The sequence below is a fragment of the Halichoerus grypus genome, chromosome 10 (genome assembly GCF_964656455.1).
Source record: "Halichoerus grypus chromosome 10, mHalGry1.hap1.1, whole genome shotgun sequence".
Lineage (NCBI taxonomy): Eukaryota > Metazoa > Chordata > Mammalia > Carnivora > Phocidae > Halichoerus > Halichoerus grypus.
Window position 1 is genome coordinate 82,673,792 of NC_135721.1, and position 14,438 is coordinate 82,688,229.

A 14,438-nucleotide genomic window follows, 5' to 3' on the forward strand; every position below is an offset into this window, starting at 1 on the left:
TTTTTACTAAAATGAGGGGGGCAACCAAGTCAGAAATGCTTTTCTAGCACATGATGCAGTGTAGACTCACAGTCGTCCACATAGCTTGACCTGAACTTTATATTTTGAGAGACCCAGATCATACTTTAAGGTATATTCTTTTCTTTTTAATTCAAAGTAGTCACTCCACACTGTTCAGGAATGAATTCCTGCTATAGATTTTTATCAAACACATCTGACATTTTAAATAAATTTTAGACTGATGAATTCAGTGTTTCTGTGACAGAGATCATAAACATTTTCCTTTTTCCAAAAGCAATCTGAGGAGCATATATTTGTACTGTAGTTAATGCTGTGTTAAGTCAGTGGAATATAGTTGCTGCAAACATTTGTAGAGCAAAGGAAAAAAAGCCTTTATTTAAATCTTGCCAAGAGCAGAAATAAAATGAGCAAATGCACAGTGGAGTGAGAGAAAACATAAAGATCCATACGGTTTTATTACTGTGGTGCTCTGGTGTTAGCATCTCATTTAAGCCACATGGAGTATATGGTACAATCGCTAATAATTTTATGTCTGAGTGTGTGCCTTACAAGAGATGTTTGTTGAGTGAATAAATGTTGGATCAGTCATTTTTTTAATCTGTTACAGAACTTTCATTTCCTCAGCATGGAAATTAGATAGAGATACCCCAAGTGTAGTACTATTTGTATATTTTCATAAGAGTAAGAAATAAAAATAAACGAACATATATTCTCTTTAATAGTGAAATGTTCTTGGCTGACAAAGGTACCATGAAGACAACCTTAGTAGTTATTTCCATTAAATTATAGAATCGCGAAGGATAAGACTGAGTTGCATTGTTCTTTTAATCCCCACCACAGTTCCTGAACATATAATAAAGGCTTAAGGTATGCATTTTGTGTTTGTGTGTGTGTGTGTGTGTGTGTGTGTGTGTGTCCCCATCAAGGGTAGGTGGGCAGCTAATATGCCATGGCTTATTTACAAATTAGATAAAAGAGCTTTTTGCAGACCAGAGAAAAATTACAGCTGGAAAGCAAGGGGGCTGGGGAGGATGGGGGTTAGATACCAGAGCACTTGTTTAGCATAGATATTGCAGCAGAATTCATCAGAACAATTTATGATTCGTGGTGCCATCCCAGAGACACAGACACCATCTTTCATCTGCCTCAATGCGCTGTGTTGTCCTGTGTCATCCTGTTTGCTTTAAGTTCATATTCTGATGATTTCGCCATGACTCTGGACTTCACCCTTCCATCCCTCCTTCCTTTTTTGTCCCTGACATTTCAGGAGTGGGGCTGACCTCTGAGTTTCCAGTGTTGGCGGTGGTTCCTCGTCAGCAGTCCTGCCAAGGCCCTGCAAAAGTTTTGTGCAATCCATCAAGGCTGGGTGGATGTGGACATATTATTATTTTCGTGTTTCTCTCGTCTTCCTAGTTCCATCCGTCACCAAATGAACTTCCAGAACCCATATCCCAACTGTATGTGGTTGGGTTTTAGCTAAAATTCTCTGTGAGAGGTTTTTACTGAGCTCTGATGGGGAGGCTGAAACCCACTGCTTTTTATTTATGTCATTACATGTGATAAAGGCATTAAAATTACAGTGTTTCTCACAAGTTCTTGATAGTATATTTCATAGAAGCCAGCATTTCTGTCTCACAGTGTGTTTGCAGATTAAGTAACAAGTGGTTTGATCTTTGTAAAGAGGATTTATTGTGTACCTGTGCACTCAGCCAAATTACAGTACAGACGTGCACATTCCCACCTGCCCTATCGCTCACAGCAACTATTCCTCCACTTGAAACGCACCCGGCCCCCCAGTACCTAACTTCTCACCATCCGTTTGTTCTCAGCTTAAATTTTACTGCCTCCACATGACCTGCCCAGTCTCCCCAGCCTGAATTATGCCCCAAAGTCTTTTGTCTTACAGTCTCTCAATTCCTTCCCCACCTCACTCCTGCAGTGGTCGAGCCCTTACTGTGTGCCAGGCACTATCTAGAGACTGAGGAAAGACGGGTCCCCCTCCTGGAGCTTAGGGTCTGTTGGAGAAGAAAAACATTAAACATACAACATATCAAGTGGTGAGCAGTACCAAAAGTGAAGACAAAGGCAGCCGAGAGAGGTCAAGAGGATGAGTGTTGCAGGGAAAGCCCTTCTGAATAGACCGGAGACTTTAATAAAACCGGAGGACGGCAGGTCAGATTCTGGAGGATGGCTGCTGGCAGCAGGGAGGGCCTGGGCAGGGAGCAGGGCGGGCCCGGGCACGGGCCCTGCAGCGGGTGGGAGCTGAGCGCGCAGGAGGCCGCAGGGACCTGGAGGAGGGGGGACGGCGAGGGATCAACGGTGGGAAATGAGGTCCGAGAGATGACTGGGGACACACACCACGTACATGAAGGAAAGGGAAGAGAGAATTGACCCCAGGGACCCGGCGACATTAAATTCCCACTTGAAGTGTTTCACTGTGCCTCCTGGAGCATCCACAGAGGACAGGCAGGATGGAAGCAGGGAGACCGGCCCCAGGGTCATTGCACGGGTACGGGTGAGAGGTGGCTCGGACCACTTCGGGGCAGTAGAGAAGGGCACCAGTTGTGCGAGTGCAGGTATGTTTTAGGGTCAGGGCTGCCTACTTCAGATCAGGGCTGCAGGTTGGGACTGGATGTGGAAAGAAGGAGCAAGAATAAACCAAAGCCTTTGACCCAGGCACCTGGGTGAATGGCCGCACCGTTTACCAGATGGAGAAAGGCTAAGGGAGGAAAAGAAAGTAACGAGTGTTTGGTTTGGACACGTGAGGTTTGAGATTGTGAGGAAATACTTAAGAGGAACTGTCACACAAGTAGTTGGTTATATGGGTTTGCAGGTCAGAGGAGAAACCCACACGATGGATATAAATGTGGGCAGCGTCAGGAGATAGAAAACGTAGCATGCTTCTAGCCATATGCTTACATAGCAGGTGTATATTTTCAGTCCAGAAGTGTTCAAGAAATGCAACTTATCTCAATTCAACTTAAGCTGTATTTTGAGACCCATTCCACTCAGCGTTGGAAAAATCTAACTGCCAATTCAGCTAACCTTTTCTAGTTGATTAAAGTAACCAAAGTTGACATTAACATGGGTTCTTAATTTAGGTTCTTTTTTTTCCTCCTCTAACTTAGACAGCTTCATGACCTCAGGGAAACTGTCTAGTCCTTAGCATCAAGGTGCATGCCTTTTGGACTGGGCACTGAATTAGCTGCCTGGCCTTCTGCCTTATAGTACATTACAGGACAGTGCTCTCTACTGTCCCCTTTAGTCCCCCTGCCCATGCTGCATGTCCCCTCTGTGTCTGTGGATTCTCTCTACCTCTCTACTTTGGGGGCCACAGTTGGTTGTTCTTCCCTGCCATTCTGAGTACAGAAAACTTGGGTTCACACAGCCAACCCTGCGCTACCTCCACAGCCTGAGGTTTGAGGCACAGAGTACGGCAAGATCTCTTCTACAAACTTACCTAGAGTTCTGTTGTCCTCTTCCTCTTAGCATTGACACTAAAACCATCTTCAGGGGCCCTGGCCAGGGGCCAGTTGTTCTGTTTCAATTCCCACTCTCCTTTTCCATCAGCTGGGAGATCTTTTCAATCTCCGTTTGGGCAGGAGAAAACTGGGTCAGCAAGTATGCTTCCCAGTTTTTGTCCTGCCCTTTCCCTCCCCTTGAAATACAGCTTTGGAACTTTATTTTTATTTATTTACTTATTTATTATAATTTCTTTATTTTAGAGAGAGAGAGCAGGGGATGGGCAGAAGGGAAGAGAGACCATCTTAAGCAGGCTCCACGCCCAGGGCAGAGCCTGATGCGGGCCTCAACCTCAGGACCCTGAGATCATGACCTGAGCCGAAACCAAGAGTCACAGGTTTAACCGACTGAGCCACCCAGGCGCACCAGCTTTTGAACTTTAAAGGCAAGCATTGACATCACCGCCTTCTGGTTCCTTTGGGCATGGGAGGTCTTAATGTTTATCTTGGTGAATGGAAGAAGGTCATGAATTAAAAGGGAATGTGGTAAAAAAAAAATCAGTTAAGACTGCACAACATCCTGCAAGATTGGTGTACTTGATTTCTGTCTTTCCCATACGGTAAGCTCGATGGGGGGACAGGTAATATTTGATTTGCTCAGCATGGTAGACATAGTAGTATGTAGTAGGTGCCCAGCTATCTGTAGAACGAATGAATGAGTGAAGTGACAGAAGACCAGCACTGTGCTCCTAGGTACAGAAAGTATCTCTGCTGTTGTTCGCAGGGGAACCGTGACTCAGTGGTCGTGACTGCGGTGTGCTGGCGCTTGGAAGATATTCTAAGGGTGAGCCAATCCTCAGAATTAGAAACCTCAGAAATTATTTCATAATCTGGAATTTTTCTACAGGCTTTGAAAAATGCAAACTAGAGAAGCATACCAGAGAGGAAACATTTGAACTTTTTCTAGGTTAGTCTTCGGTGTGCTGGGGCCCTCCTGCTTGGGTCTCATCCCAGCTGCTCAGACCTTTCCAGTAGGGCAAAGGACATTCAGCTTTGAAGTTCAGAGGGCAGCACTGAAAGCTCCGCACCGAGAAATTTCTTTGAAGTCTCATGTTTTCTATTAAATCTTCAAGTTGGTTTTATATTTGACTCCATAATGTGTGTTTGTATGTGTTTTAATATAAAAGTTAACGCATGTTGAAGACATGGCTGCCTTATCCTATTACTTCAGTGGAAAATGTGTCCTATAGTAAGGAACTTGGTGTTAGGGCATTAACAACTTGACACTTTCTCTTAATAATGTTTTAAAAGTTCCGTTCTTAAAACCAAATTTCAGCAGTGTTAAAGGCTGTATTACTAAAGCCACTAAATAGCCTTACAAAGCAAACTATTACCATTTTTACTTGCTCAGAAAAATATTCACCATCTATGATTTTCCCTGGCACCTCTACATCTGCCAAGGTGATTTTTTTAATGTATATATAATGGGATCATCTTTTTGATTTACACACATTTTATAGGACAAAAAAATCAACTAAAATAACTCTGATATAATAATGGAATCTAAATATTTATAATTATGTCATGAAAACTGAATGAATTTGTAGGACATCTAATTTTAAGTGTCCCTACTAATGCATTTTTCTTGGGTATTTTCAACAACCCTGGGAGGTAAGGAGAGCAAGCATTATCATTGTCCTCACTTTGACTGGCTACAATTTTACCAGGTACTATCCTAGCTCCAACACATGCTAATGGTGGGACTTTTAAGTAACTTCACTGTGACTCATATTTCTCATCTATATTATGGGCTTCACCATAGTTCCTAGATCATAGGTTTTGAGAGACACTGAAATAACCACTGTTCAGTACTTTAGAAGATACCACGAATGTCAGACAGATGGAGGTTAAATTATTACATGCATTACTGATGGCCATGCATAATTTGTGCCTGGTGTGGGGAATACATTGGATTGCCAATCCCCCACCTTTCTTCCTGCAATTACCAAATCTAGACTTAGGGCCAACTCAGTTTGGTTCTACAGAGATTCATACCATGATCCTTATTTGTCAGTGGCCTGGGAACTCCTAGTATGTGGGAGAATTAAGAGGTGGAGCAGAGACCAAAGATGTTCCTCTGGAGATGTCCCTCAATTTAGCCAACACAGGACTCAGAGAGACTCCATCTTCCCAGGTAGTTAGGAGTAAACAAGATGGCACCCATCAGTGCTTAACACAGAGCCTGGGGCCACATGCAGTAGCTATTTTTAGATACTACTTACGGTAGCAATAATAGAAACTTTATTTGCATTTTCTCATTAAAATATGTTATTCTGTATCAACCTGTTAAAGTTGGGGTTATTTTCATCTTCATATGATGAAGCTGATGATCCAAAATGCAAAGTAACTTGCCCCAAATCGCATACCTAGAAAGAGTGAGGGCCAGAATCTCAGTGCTTTTCTGTGCTTTCATAAATCAGTATAGCTATAAGTTATTCTTTTCTGGATTGATGATGATGTCACATGAGAGTCTTAACCAAGCTGGAATCCAGTGTAGAATCTAAATGTTAGATTTATATTTTGTGCTAAGAGAGTAAGCAGGAATTATTGGCCAAAGAGATTAGGAAATAGAGATGTAATATAAACACAATTAATGATTTCTCTTTCTTATTTTTCCGAGTCTTATAACAACTTTTCTTTTTTTTTTTTTTTTTTAAAGATTTTATTTATTTATTTGACAGAGAGATAGAGAGAGAGCACAAGTAGGCAGAGAAGCAGACAGATGGAGAGGGAGAAGCAGGCTCCCCGCAGAGCAGGGAGCCTGATGCGGGACTCGATCCCAGGACCCTGGGATCATGACCTGAGCCCAAGGCAGCCGCTTAACCGACTGAGCCACCCAGGCGCCCAACAACTTTTATTTTTCAACTTTTGTTGTATGTAAAATTGTTATGTTTAAATCTGTTCAGAGAGAGAGAGAGAGAGAGAACACAGGGGCATCTGGGTGGCCCAGTTGGTTAAGCATCTGACTCTTGGTTTCAGGTCATGATCTCAGGGATGTGAGCTCGAGCCCCATGTTGGCCTCTGCACTGGGTGTGGAGTCTGCTGGAGATTCTCTGCCCCTCCCCACCCCCTGTGTACGCTCTCTCTCTCTCTCTCTCTCTCAAATAAATAAAATCTTTTAAAAACACAGAGAATACATAAGAAGTGAGTTTATATACTCAGATTTAGAATCTATTAATATTCTGCCTTACTACTTTGGATCTTTTCTTTATAAGAAAGGACATTTTTTAAAAACAAACTGAAGGTTCTAGAGGGGAGGGGGTGGGGGGATGGGTTAGCCTGGTGGTGGGTATTAAGGAGGGCACGTTCTGCATGGAGCACTGGGTGTTATATGTAAACAATGAATCATGGAACACTACATCAAAAACCAATGATGTAATGTATGGGGATTAACATAACAATAAAAAAATTTTTAAAAAAAAGTTGAAAATAGAGCCACCCTACAATCCAGCAATTGCACTGGGTATTTACCCCAAAGATACAAATGTAGGGATCCAAAGGGGTATGTGCACCCTGATGTTTATAGCAGCAATGTCCACGATAGCCAAACTGTGGAAAGAGTTGTCCACAAACAGATGAATGGATAAAGAAGATTTGGTATATATACACAATGGAATATTATGCAGCCATCAAAAAGAATTTTTATTATGTTATTAACATAACATAATAAAAATTAAAAATATATATATATACTAAAAAAAAAAAGAAAGGACATTTTTGAGCAATGATGCAAGTGTCCTCTGTCCCTTCTACTCATCCAAGTCTCGGTCCTTCTTCCTCAGAGGTAGCTACTAGCTGAGGTTTGTACTGGCCTTTTAAAATCTTACATAAATGGTACAACTCTTGTGAGTTTGCTTCTGCAGCTTCTGTTTTTTCCCCCAGCTTTCCACTTGAGATCTACTGGTGCGGATCTATGGAGATGGATCTAAAGCAGTTAGCCTTTTTTATTTCTGTGATTTGTTAAGATGTGGCTCTTGCCACAGAAAACACTTTCTTTCCCTTGATGGGCAAAACAAGTGGCCCACAGGGCCTTTGAAGTTTTCTGAAAGGGGGTTCTTCTAAGCGCTCTTTCTTCCTGGGCTCTTGTGAGAGCCCCATTGTCTGGACTGAAGAGACATGTTGGACTTTGAATCTACCCCATGCTTTTCAATCGTTCACTCTTGGTGTTCAAGAATTCAAATCTTAATTTCCCCAAGAACTTCATTCAGTTCCCCCCGAGGGTAAAGTATCATAGGATATATAGTCAGCCTGACATTAGGTCTAATAAATATCTGTTGAATTATAGCAACATAAATTAAAATAAAGTAACACGATGAACCATTAGAAGATACTTTTCAGGCATCCAGTTCCTGACAGGTTCTGCTTTTTGTGACTGTGACACCAGAGGGAGGCCATTATTGAGGCGGGGTTTATTCCACACTTATTAGCTTGAGTCAGGTGCTAGGGTTTATCTAAACAAGGGCACATCCGTTTGGAACCATGTAAAGAGAGGGATGCCTACTGGTGAACCTTCAAGTGTATATACATGGGGCCAATACTCATACAGCGAAATCCATGCTGGTTACACCACCTTTTTACTTTTACAGACTCTCAAAACTGGGATTAAAAAATTGTATTTATGGGGACGCCTGGGTGGCTCAGTCAGTTAAGCGGCTGCCTTCGGCTCAGGTCATGATCCCAGGGTCCTGGGATCGAGTCCCACATCGGGCTCCTTGCTCAGCGGGGAGCCTGCTTCTCCCTCTGCCTGCCTCTCCCCCTGCTTGTGTTCTGTCTCTCTGACAAATAAATAAATAAAATCTTTAAAAAAAAAAAAAAAAAAAATTGTATTTATGTAGCTTTCACTTTGGGCCAGGCACTGGGCCAGTCACGTCACACGCGGTGCCTTACTCATTCATTTCACAGAGCCGTGAGGATCTCGGCAGTGTTATGACTCACACTGGATAAAGAAACTGAGGCTCAAAGGATTTATCCAGGACAACACAGCTGGCGAGCTCTGAACAGGCTGTCTGACCACAGGGCTTCCCGGCCAACCATACATTGCCTTTCTTCCTCATAGGTAACATCACCACTATCACTCTGCAACACTGGGTAGGCCACGGAAGGTGGCCCTGACTTGTCCCCCGAATGGTGCCGGCACTCCCTTGCCATCACACATGTGTCCCTGCCAGCCCCCACTGATGCTCTGGACCCCTCTCAGGCTGGGATGGAGTGGCTCCATCTGGTACAGAGGCCTCCCTGTAAGAGCCACCTGCTGATCACTAACTGTGATCTAGTTAGTGCAGAAAGACAAGGGTTTTGGAACAATGTACATGAAGCGGACCACTTAGAGCTTCAGTTTCTCCATGTACCGAATAAGAATAATAATATTTACTATGGTGTTGGATGTAAAGATTACACTGGGAATGAAGAATTAAAATGAGCCTTTTACCCAGAAGCCCACTTATGTTTGCAGGAACAGAGTAGAACTTTCAAATCTCAGTGGCAGGTAGGCAACATTTCATCTTCTTGACTATTAAACATCACGGCTGAAGCTAATTTACAGCTTCAGTCATGAGCCTTGGCATATTATTGGTGTAAAGTGTAAATATTTGAATGTTAATTATCGTAAAACAAACAGGCCGCTGTGTCCAAAGCAGATGAATGCTGTTTCAGGAAGCCAGCAGACCCTAGCTAGTCGGCAGCTTGTGTTGTCTGTACAACCAGTAATAGACGTCTGGAATCATGTCCACCTCCCTCTGCCCCAGCAGCACCTGGCACCTCATTGCAGAAAGTTCTGAAAGCTAAAAGCTGCCCAGAGTGGCTCACATATGTGAGTCCTTGCCTTTTAAACTATTTCCCATCGGCCCTGCCACTTGAGGAAAAATCTCTATTGCTGCAATTATGCGCCCAGAAAGAGAATACCATAGTCTTCCTAAGATTGGCCCTCCTTGTCCAGCCTGAGCCCTCCATTCCTTGTCACCTGTCTTTGCAGCATGCAAATTCCCACCCCAGGCACACTTAGCCCAGTTGTCCCACTGGCTAGAAATGACTAACTCCCTTCCATACCAATGTGGGCCTCAGTGTCCAACCCTCGTCCCCCCTGCACCGGTTTGAAGTAACCCAAGATTACTTTAATATGTATCGCTCCTCTGTACACCCACCTATCCTGGGACAGAGAACCAGGCAGTCAGAATTGTGGTCTTCCTACCTAGATAACAAATTCCTTGAGATTCTTGGACCTTCACACCTGTAGCCTCCCTGGAAATGTTAGCGAATTGGCATCCCGGTCTGACTGGGCAAAATCCACTCAGTTGGCAGGCCGAGGCTAAGCTGTCTCTGATGATTGCCGAGCAGGTGGATTCTGGGGAGGTGTGGATTCCAAGGCCTGACTAGGAAGACCAGTTTCTCCAGCAGACAAAAACATGTTAGGGAAAACGGGATGTTAGGGGATCACACAGCCCAGTCAGTGTTGGGAGCTAGCCTGAAATTTGGCAAAGTACTTTATGGCAGAGAGGAAAATATCTCATTAAAATTTCAAGCATGGTGCAGCATCCCCTGGTTTTGTGATCTAGTTAGTGCAGAAAGACAGGGGTTTTGGAACAATGTACATGAAGCGGACCACTTAGAGCTTCAGTTTCTCCATGTACTGAATGAGAATAATAATGTTTACTATGGTGTTTGATGTAAAGATTACACTGGGAACGAAGAATTAAAATGAGCCAGTGCAGATGAGGGGCTTGATGTAGTGCCTGGCCCATGGTAGGCATCTGATAAATGATGGCATCTGGTACCACTGCTGCTGGTTCATTCCATCTCCCCGACCACTCCTGACTGGTGTTCATTATACTAACCTAACCATATGGCAACAGGTTACATGTGCAGGGCGCCCCCCGCACACTCCTGCTGGCCTGGGAAGGCCCGCAAGCAGTGCATCCCCTCCCTTTGACCCCAGCCAGGAGCCCCAGCCGGGCAGTCTTACTTATTTTGTTTTATGAATTGTAGTCATTCAAGTTTCATTGATTTAAAATATTCATCAGGAACCTTCCATGGGACCACCTACACTGTTCGCTGGGAATATGAGACTGAATGTGATGTGGTCCCACCCTCAAGTAGCCCCCACTGTTCCCCACTGAGATTATTCAAGTGTCTAAGTTTTGCATCAACCCTAACGAAGCTGTGGCACTGGGGTTTTAAACTCAGGCCGTTGCCAAGCGAGCTCATTCGAGTTGGCCAGCCCTCAGGGAACAGTGTCCTTCCTCACACAGGGGATGGCCACCTCCATGATGGAGCCCGGCGGCTCCTGGTCCCAAGGAGACATGGCCTGAGCCGAGCCGCCTCGCCCGCGGGGCTCACAATGGGCCAGCCGGGCTGCCCTCGTAGGACAATGAAGCTGCCGCTCTGCCAGGACCCATTAGAAGGCGGGCAGCCCTCCCGCCACCCGGCCCTACTGACCGGGCTGACCTTCTTTCTGTTCTTCTGGACATTAGCTTAAGAATGGGCTGAGACTGGAGCGGGAAAGAATTAGAGAGGGCCCCCCCGCCCCGCCCCGGCATCCTGCGTGCGGCAGTCTGGAGGCTTGCTCGCATTTACAGAAAATGAGAAAAGGAAAGAAAAGGGATTATTTGTGAAAGGAGCCGTTGGGGCTGTGAAGAGTAGAGGCATTCCAGCTGGGGGTGGTACCTCCCTCTTCTGCAGCCTTGATGTTTTCTTGGGTGTGTGACAAGAGCTAATTTTAGGAAAATGAATCTGGGAAGAAAATGACTCCTGAAGGCTATTAAGACACATGAGTGTCTCACTCTAGCTCACAGACTAAATCTTCTTTATTATATCAATGTTCACGTAAATACTTAGGTTTAAGATCCTTTAGACAACTTCTACACCAAAAACAGACACGAGTGTTTCTCAGAGCAACAGAAAACCCGGCCAGATGGCGGCTGTAACACACACATCCATCAAAGTGGGTTAAAAAAATACTCTCCATTCAGGAAAACCGGTGAGCCAGCCTGTCAACCTCCGGGCATAAGAGGGACGTAGTTCAAGTGGCAAAGGCCAGAATTAACTTCTCTTTACCCTTGAACAAAATGAGACACTGGCCGTATTAACCCTTCGCTGCATTGTTGTCAGGTTCATCTGTGGCTTGCCCTTCCCTAATTTCATGTGACTACTTGTAATGAATGGTACCTTTTGGAAAATGTGATGTCTCTCTGAACAATTTCAAGGAGAATTAACTCTTTTGTATTATTTTGGACATCCATGCAGAAAAGTGACTCATTTCTTTGAGAATTAGTGCCTAAGAGGCACCGAAATTCCTGAGCAAGTGAGACAATCAAAATAATTTCGGGCCGTGGATCATTTTTTTCATTGTGTCTGGGATCATTGCTTTAGTGTTCTCATACAGGTTTCCTAGAGGCTTGTCTAGAAAGGCCACAGAAAATGGGAGAAAAGTGGGGATGGACAAACAGTAGTTCAAGTGGGCAGAGAACACCCATCTACTTGGAATGCAAACCTCAGCGCGCGGCCAGGTAATAATGTTAGCATTGCTATGGAGAGAAGAGAAGGCCATAGCACACTGACTGTGCTTCTTATCCTGCCAGTTCTCTTCCCAGGGGAAAACTGGCAGGAACTCAACCGCCTCAGTCACTTAAACTAGCCCCAACGAAGCACACGTGAGCATGAGATCAGGGAACACTCTGTCATTGGCACCTGGGGACAGATGATTCGCCTGATGCACCTCTTATGTCTCCCTGATGCAATTTATATCACACCAGCTAATGATGGGATAGAGCAATGAGTATACATTACTTTGCTTAAGCTATATCATTATAATATTTCAGATATACCACATTAGAGGGGAAAAAATATGTTTGTTTGTTTGTTTGTTTTCCTTTTTCTGTTGCTTAGCTGAACCTTTCTTCCTATTAGGCTGTATGGTCCTTTTAAGGACAAGAATGACCAATGGATATAGCATTGACGATATCCTCCATCTCTCTCTCACCTGGATTTTTATAAAGATGCTGATGATGGGACCCATGATAGGTAAAATGATTTCTGTAGCATTTTGCTGGCAGAGGATTTGCTCTTGCCTTGCGATTTAATCATTTTGGAGAATGTTCCTTTAATTGGCAGCAGAAGGTTTGCCGTGACAGAGGTTGCGGGGAAGGCTTTTGGATTATTAAAAGTTCAGCCTAATCATGAGTTGAGACAGTGATCCCACTCCTTTCTATTATTACTGTGCATCAAAAGCCACAAAATCTTACCTAATGAAAAATCCTCCTTATTGCATTGGGATCCCTAGTGCTTTCACGGTGCTCAGAGAGCTTCACAAATCCCACCCTTCTACTTCCCAAAAAAGTGGGCAGAGAGAACAAAATCTGCCCCAGGCTCCTGGCCCCACCACAGCTCCTTCTCTCCTGCTTTTCCCTTTTAGGCTCTTCTTTTCTCCAGACCTGCTCTCCCTCCCTTCCATGTCTGTCATCTCCCCACAGAGAAAAAAAAAAGTCTTCACTTGCTTCAGTTGGGAACTAGGCGTTTCTGTATAATGAAGTCTGTATGTCTGATACTCCCACTCTGAAGTTCCAAAGCAGCTAAGGGTCATCTGTCATCCGGCATGGGGGGAGGGGAGGCAGGACCCTCAGCTCTGAACCCCAGGCCCAGAGGTTTCTAGGTCCTCCCCAAAGGATCAAGGCTTCCTCTTCATCATTTCCCCCACAGTAATCCTGTGCACACCCCTCCCCTTCTGACTCTGTGTTTTAAAAATAGTCTCTCAAGCAAATGCTGAACAAAGAACCTCCACTCCCCATTCTTTAATAATCCACCAAGTAAGCGCCCAGAGCTGTTGCTCAGTATGGGACAACCAAGTAATGAGGATTTCCAGCCAGAAGCAAAAAGACTGCATTTTAAATTAGCAACTACAGCCTTATTGTGGTATAATAATTTGTCTGGTCTTTTTCCTCGGTTCCTGGCATGGGGCTTCTAAAACCCTGGCAATTTCCTGAGTGACAGGAGTGTCTTTGTTATGTTCATGAGGTGACTCTTGGTGGGTCCCTGCATAGCTTCAGGATGGGGGCTGGTCACCAGCAAGACCTTGGGCCAGCCTGACCTCTGGGGGCAGAAAGGAGACTGGGGACTGAATTCCATCACATGCTTAAATCAATGATTCAATCAGGCATGCCTAGCAAATGAAACCCCAGGAAAATCTCTGGATGCCAGGGCTTGGTGGAGCTTCATGGTTAATGAGCACAGTGACGTTGGGAGAGGGTGATGTTCTCCGACACCGCAGACAGAGGGGAGAGAATCTGTTTGGGACCCACCCCCCAAGGCCTCGAACTTCGTGTATACCTTACAAAAAACCCCGTAACCATTAGTATAGGGCCTTTCTGAGTTCATTCCGGCTAATTATGGAACCCGAGGGGTGTCATGAGAACCTCCCAGATTGCTGGCCAAGCGCTCATAATTATGCACAGGTGGCCTGGGGTTCCCACTTAAGGCTGAGGTCTGAAGCACAGGCAGTCTTTTGGGACTGAGTCCTTAACTCGTGGGCCGGTGCTAACTCCAGAGGTTAGCGTCGGAGTTGTACTCAGTGTGCTCAGTTGGGGTGAAGACAGAATAACTGTCATTGAGGGTGATTTTCTGATTTCTAATAGAAATGTAGAAATCCTGGAAACAGCTTCTAGATCTTTAGGTTAGGTATTACAGTTTGAAGCACGTGCTCCGGGGTGGGACAGGTTTAGAAAGATCATTTAGTGGATTCTTCCTCAAAGTGTGGTCCCCAGACTGTGCACGTCTGCAAACTGTTCATTACCAGCTCCTGATGAGATGTGTACGGAACTTGGTAGTAAGCATTTAGCATCTCTTACAGCAATCGGGCCTTGCCAAGACATTCAGGAATGGAAATATAAAAGTATCAGATTGTGACAG

General features: G+C 44.6%; 1 protein-coding gene across 8 annotated transcripts in view; it reads left to right on the plus strand.

Moving 5' to 3' along the window:
• Nucleotides 1-14,438, plus strand: part of ST6GAL2 (ST6 beta-galactoside alpha-2,6-sialyltransferase 2) — an 83,569-nt gene that overhangs the window by 28,514 nt on the left and 40,617 nt on the right. Inside the window, exon 2 of one of the 8 annotated variants that reach the window (XM_078056706.1) lies at nt 4,267-4,326. The exons of the other annotated variants lie outside the window; for them this stretch is intronic. The gene's annotated coding sequence lies outside the window, so the exon portion shown is untranslated. The remainder of the gene's footprint in view (nt 1-4,266; nt 4,327-14,438) is intronic. 8 annotated transcript variants of the gene reach the window in all.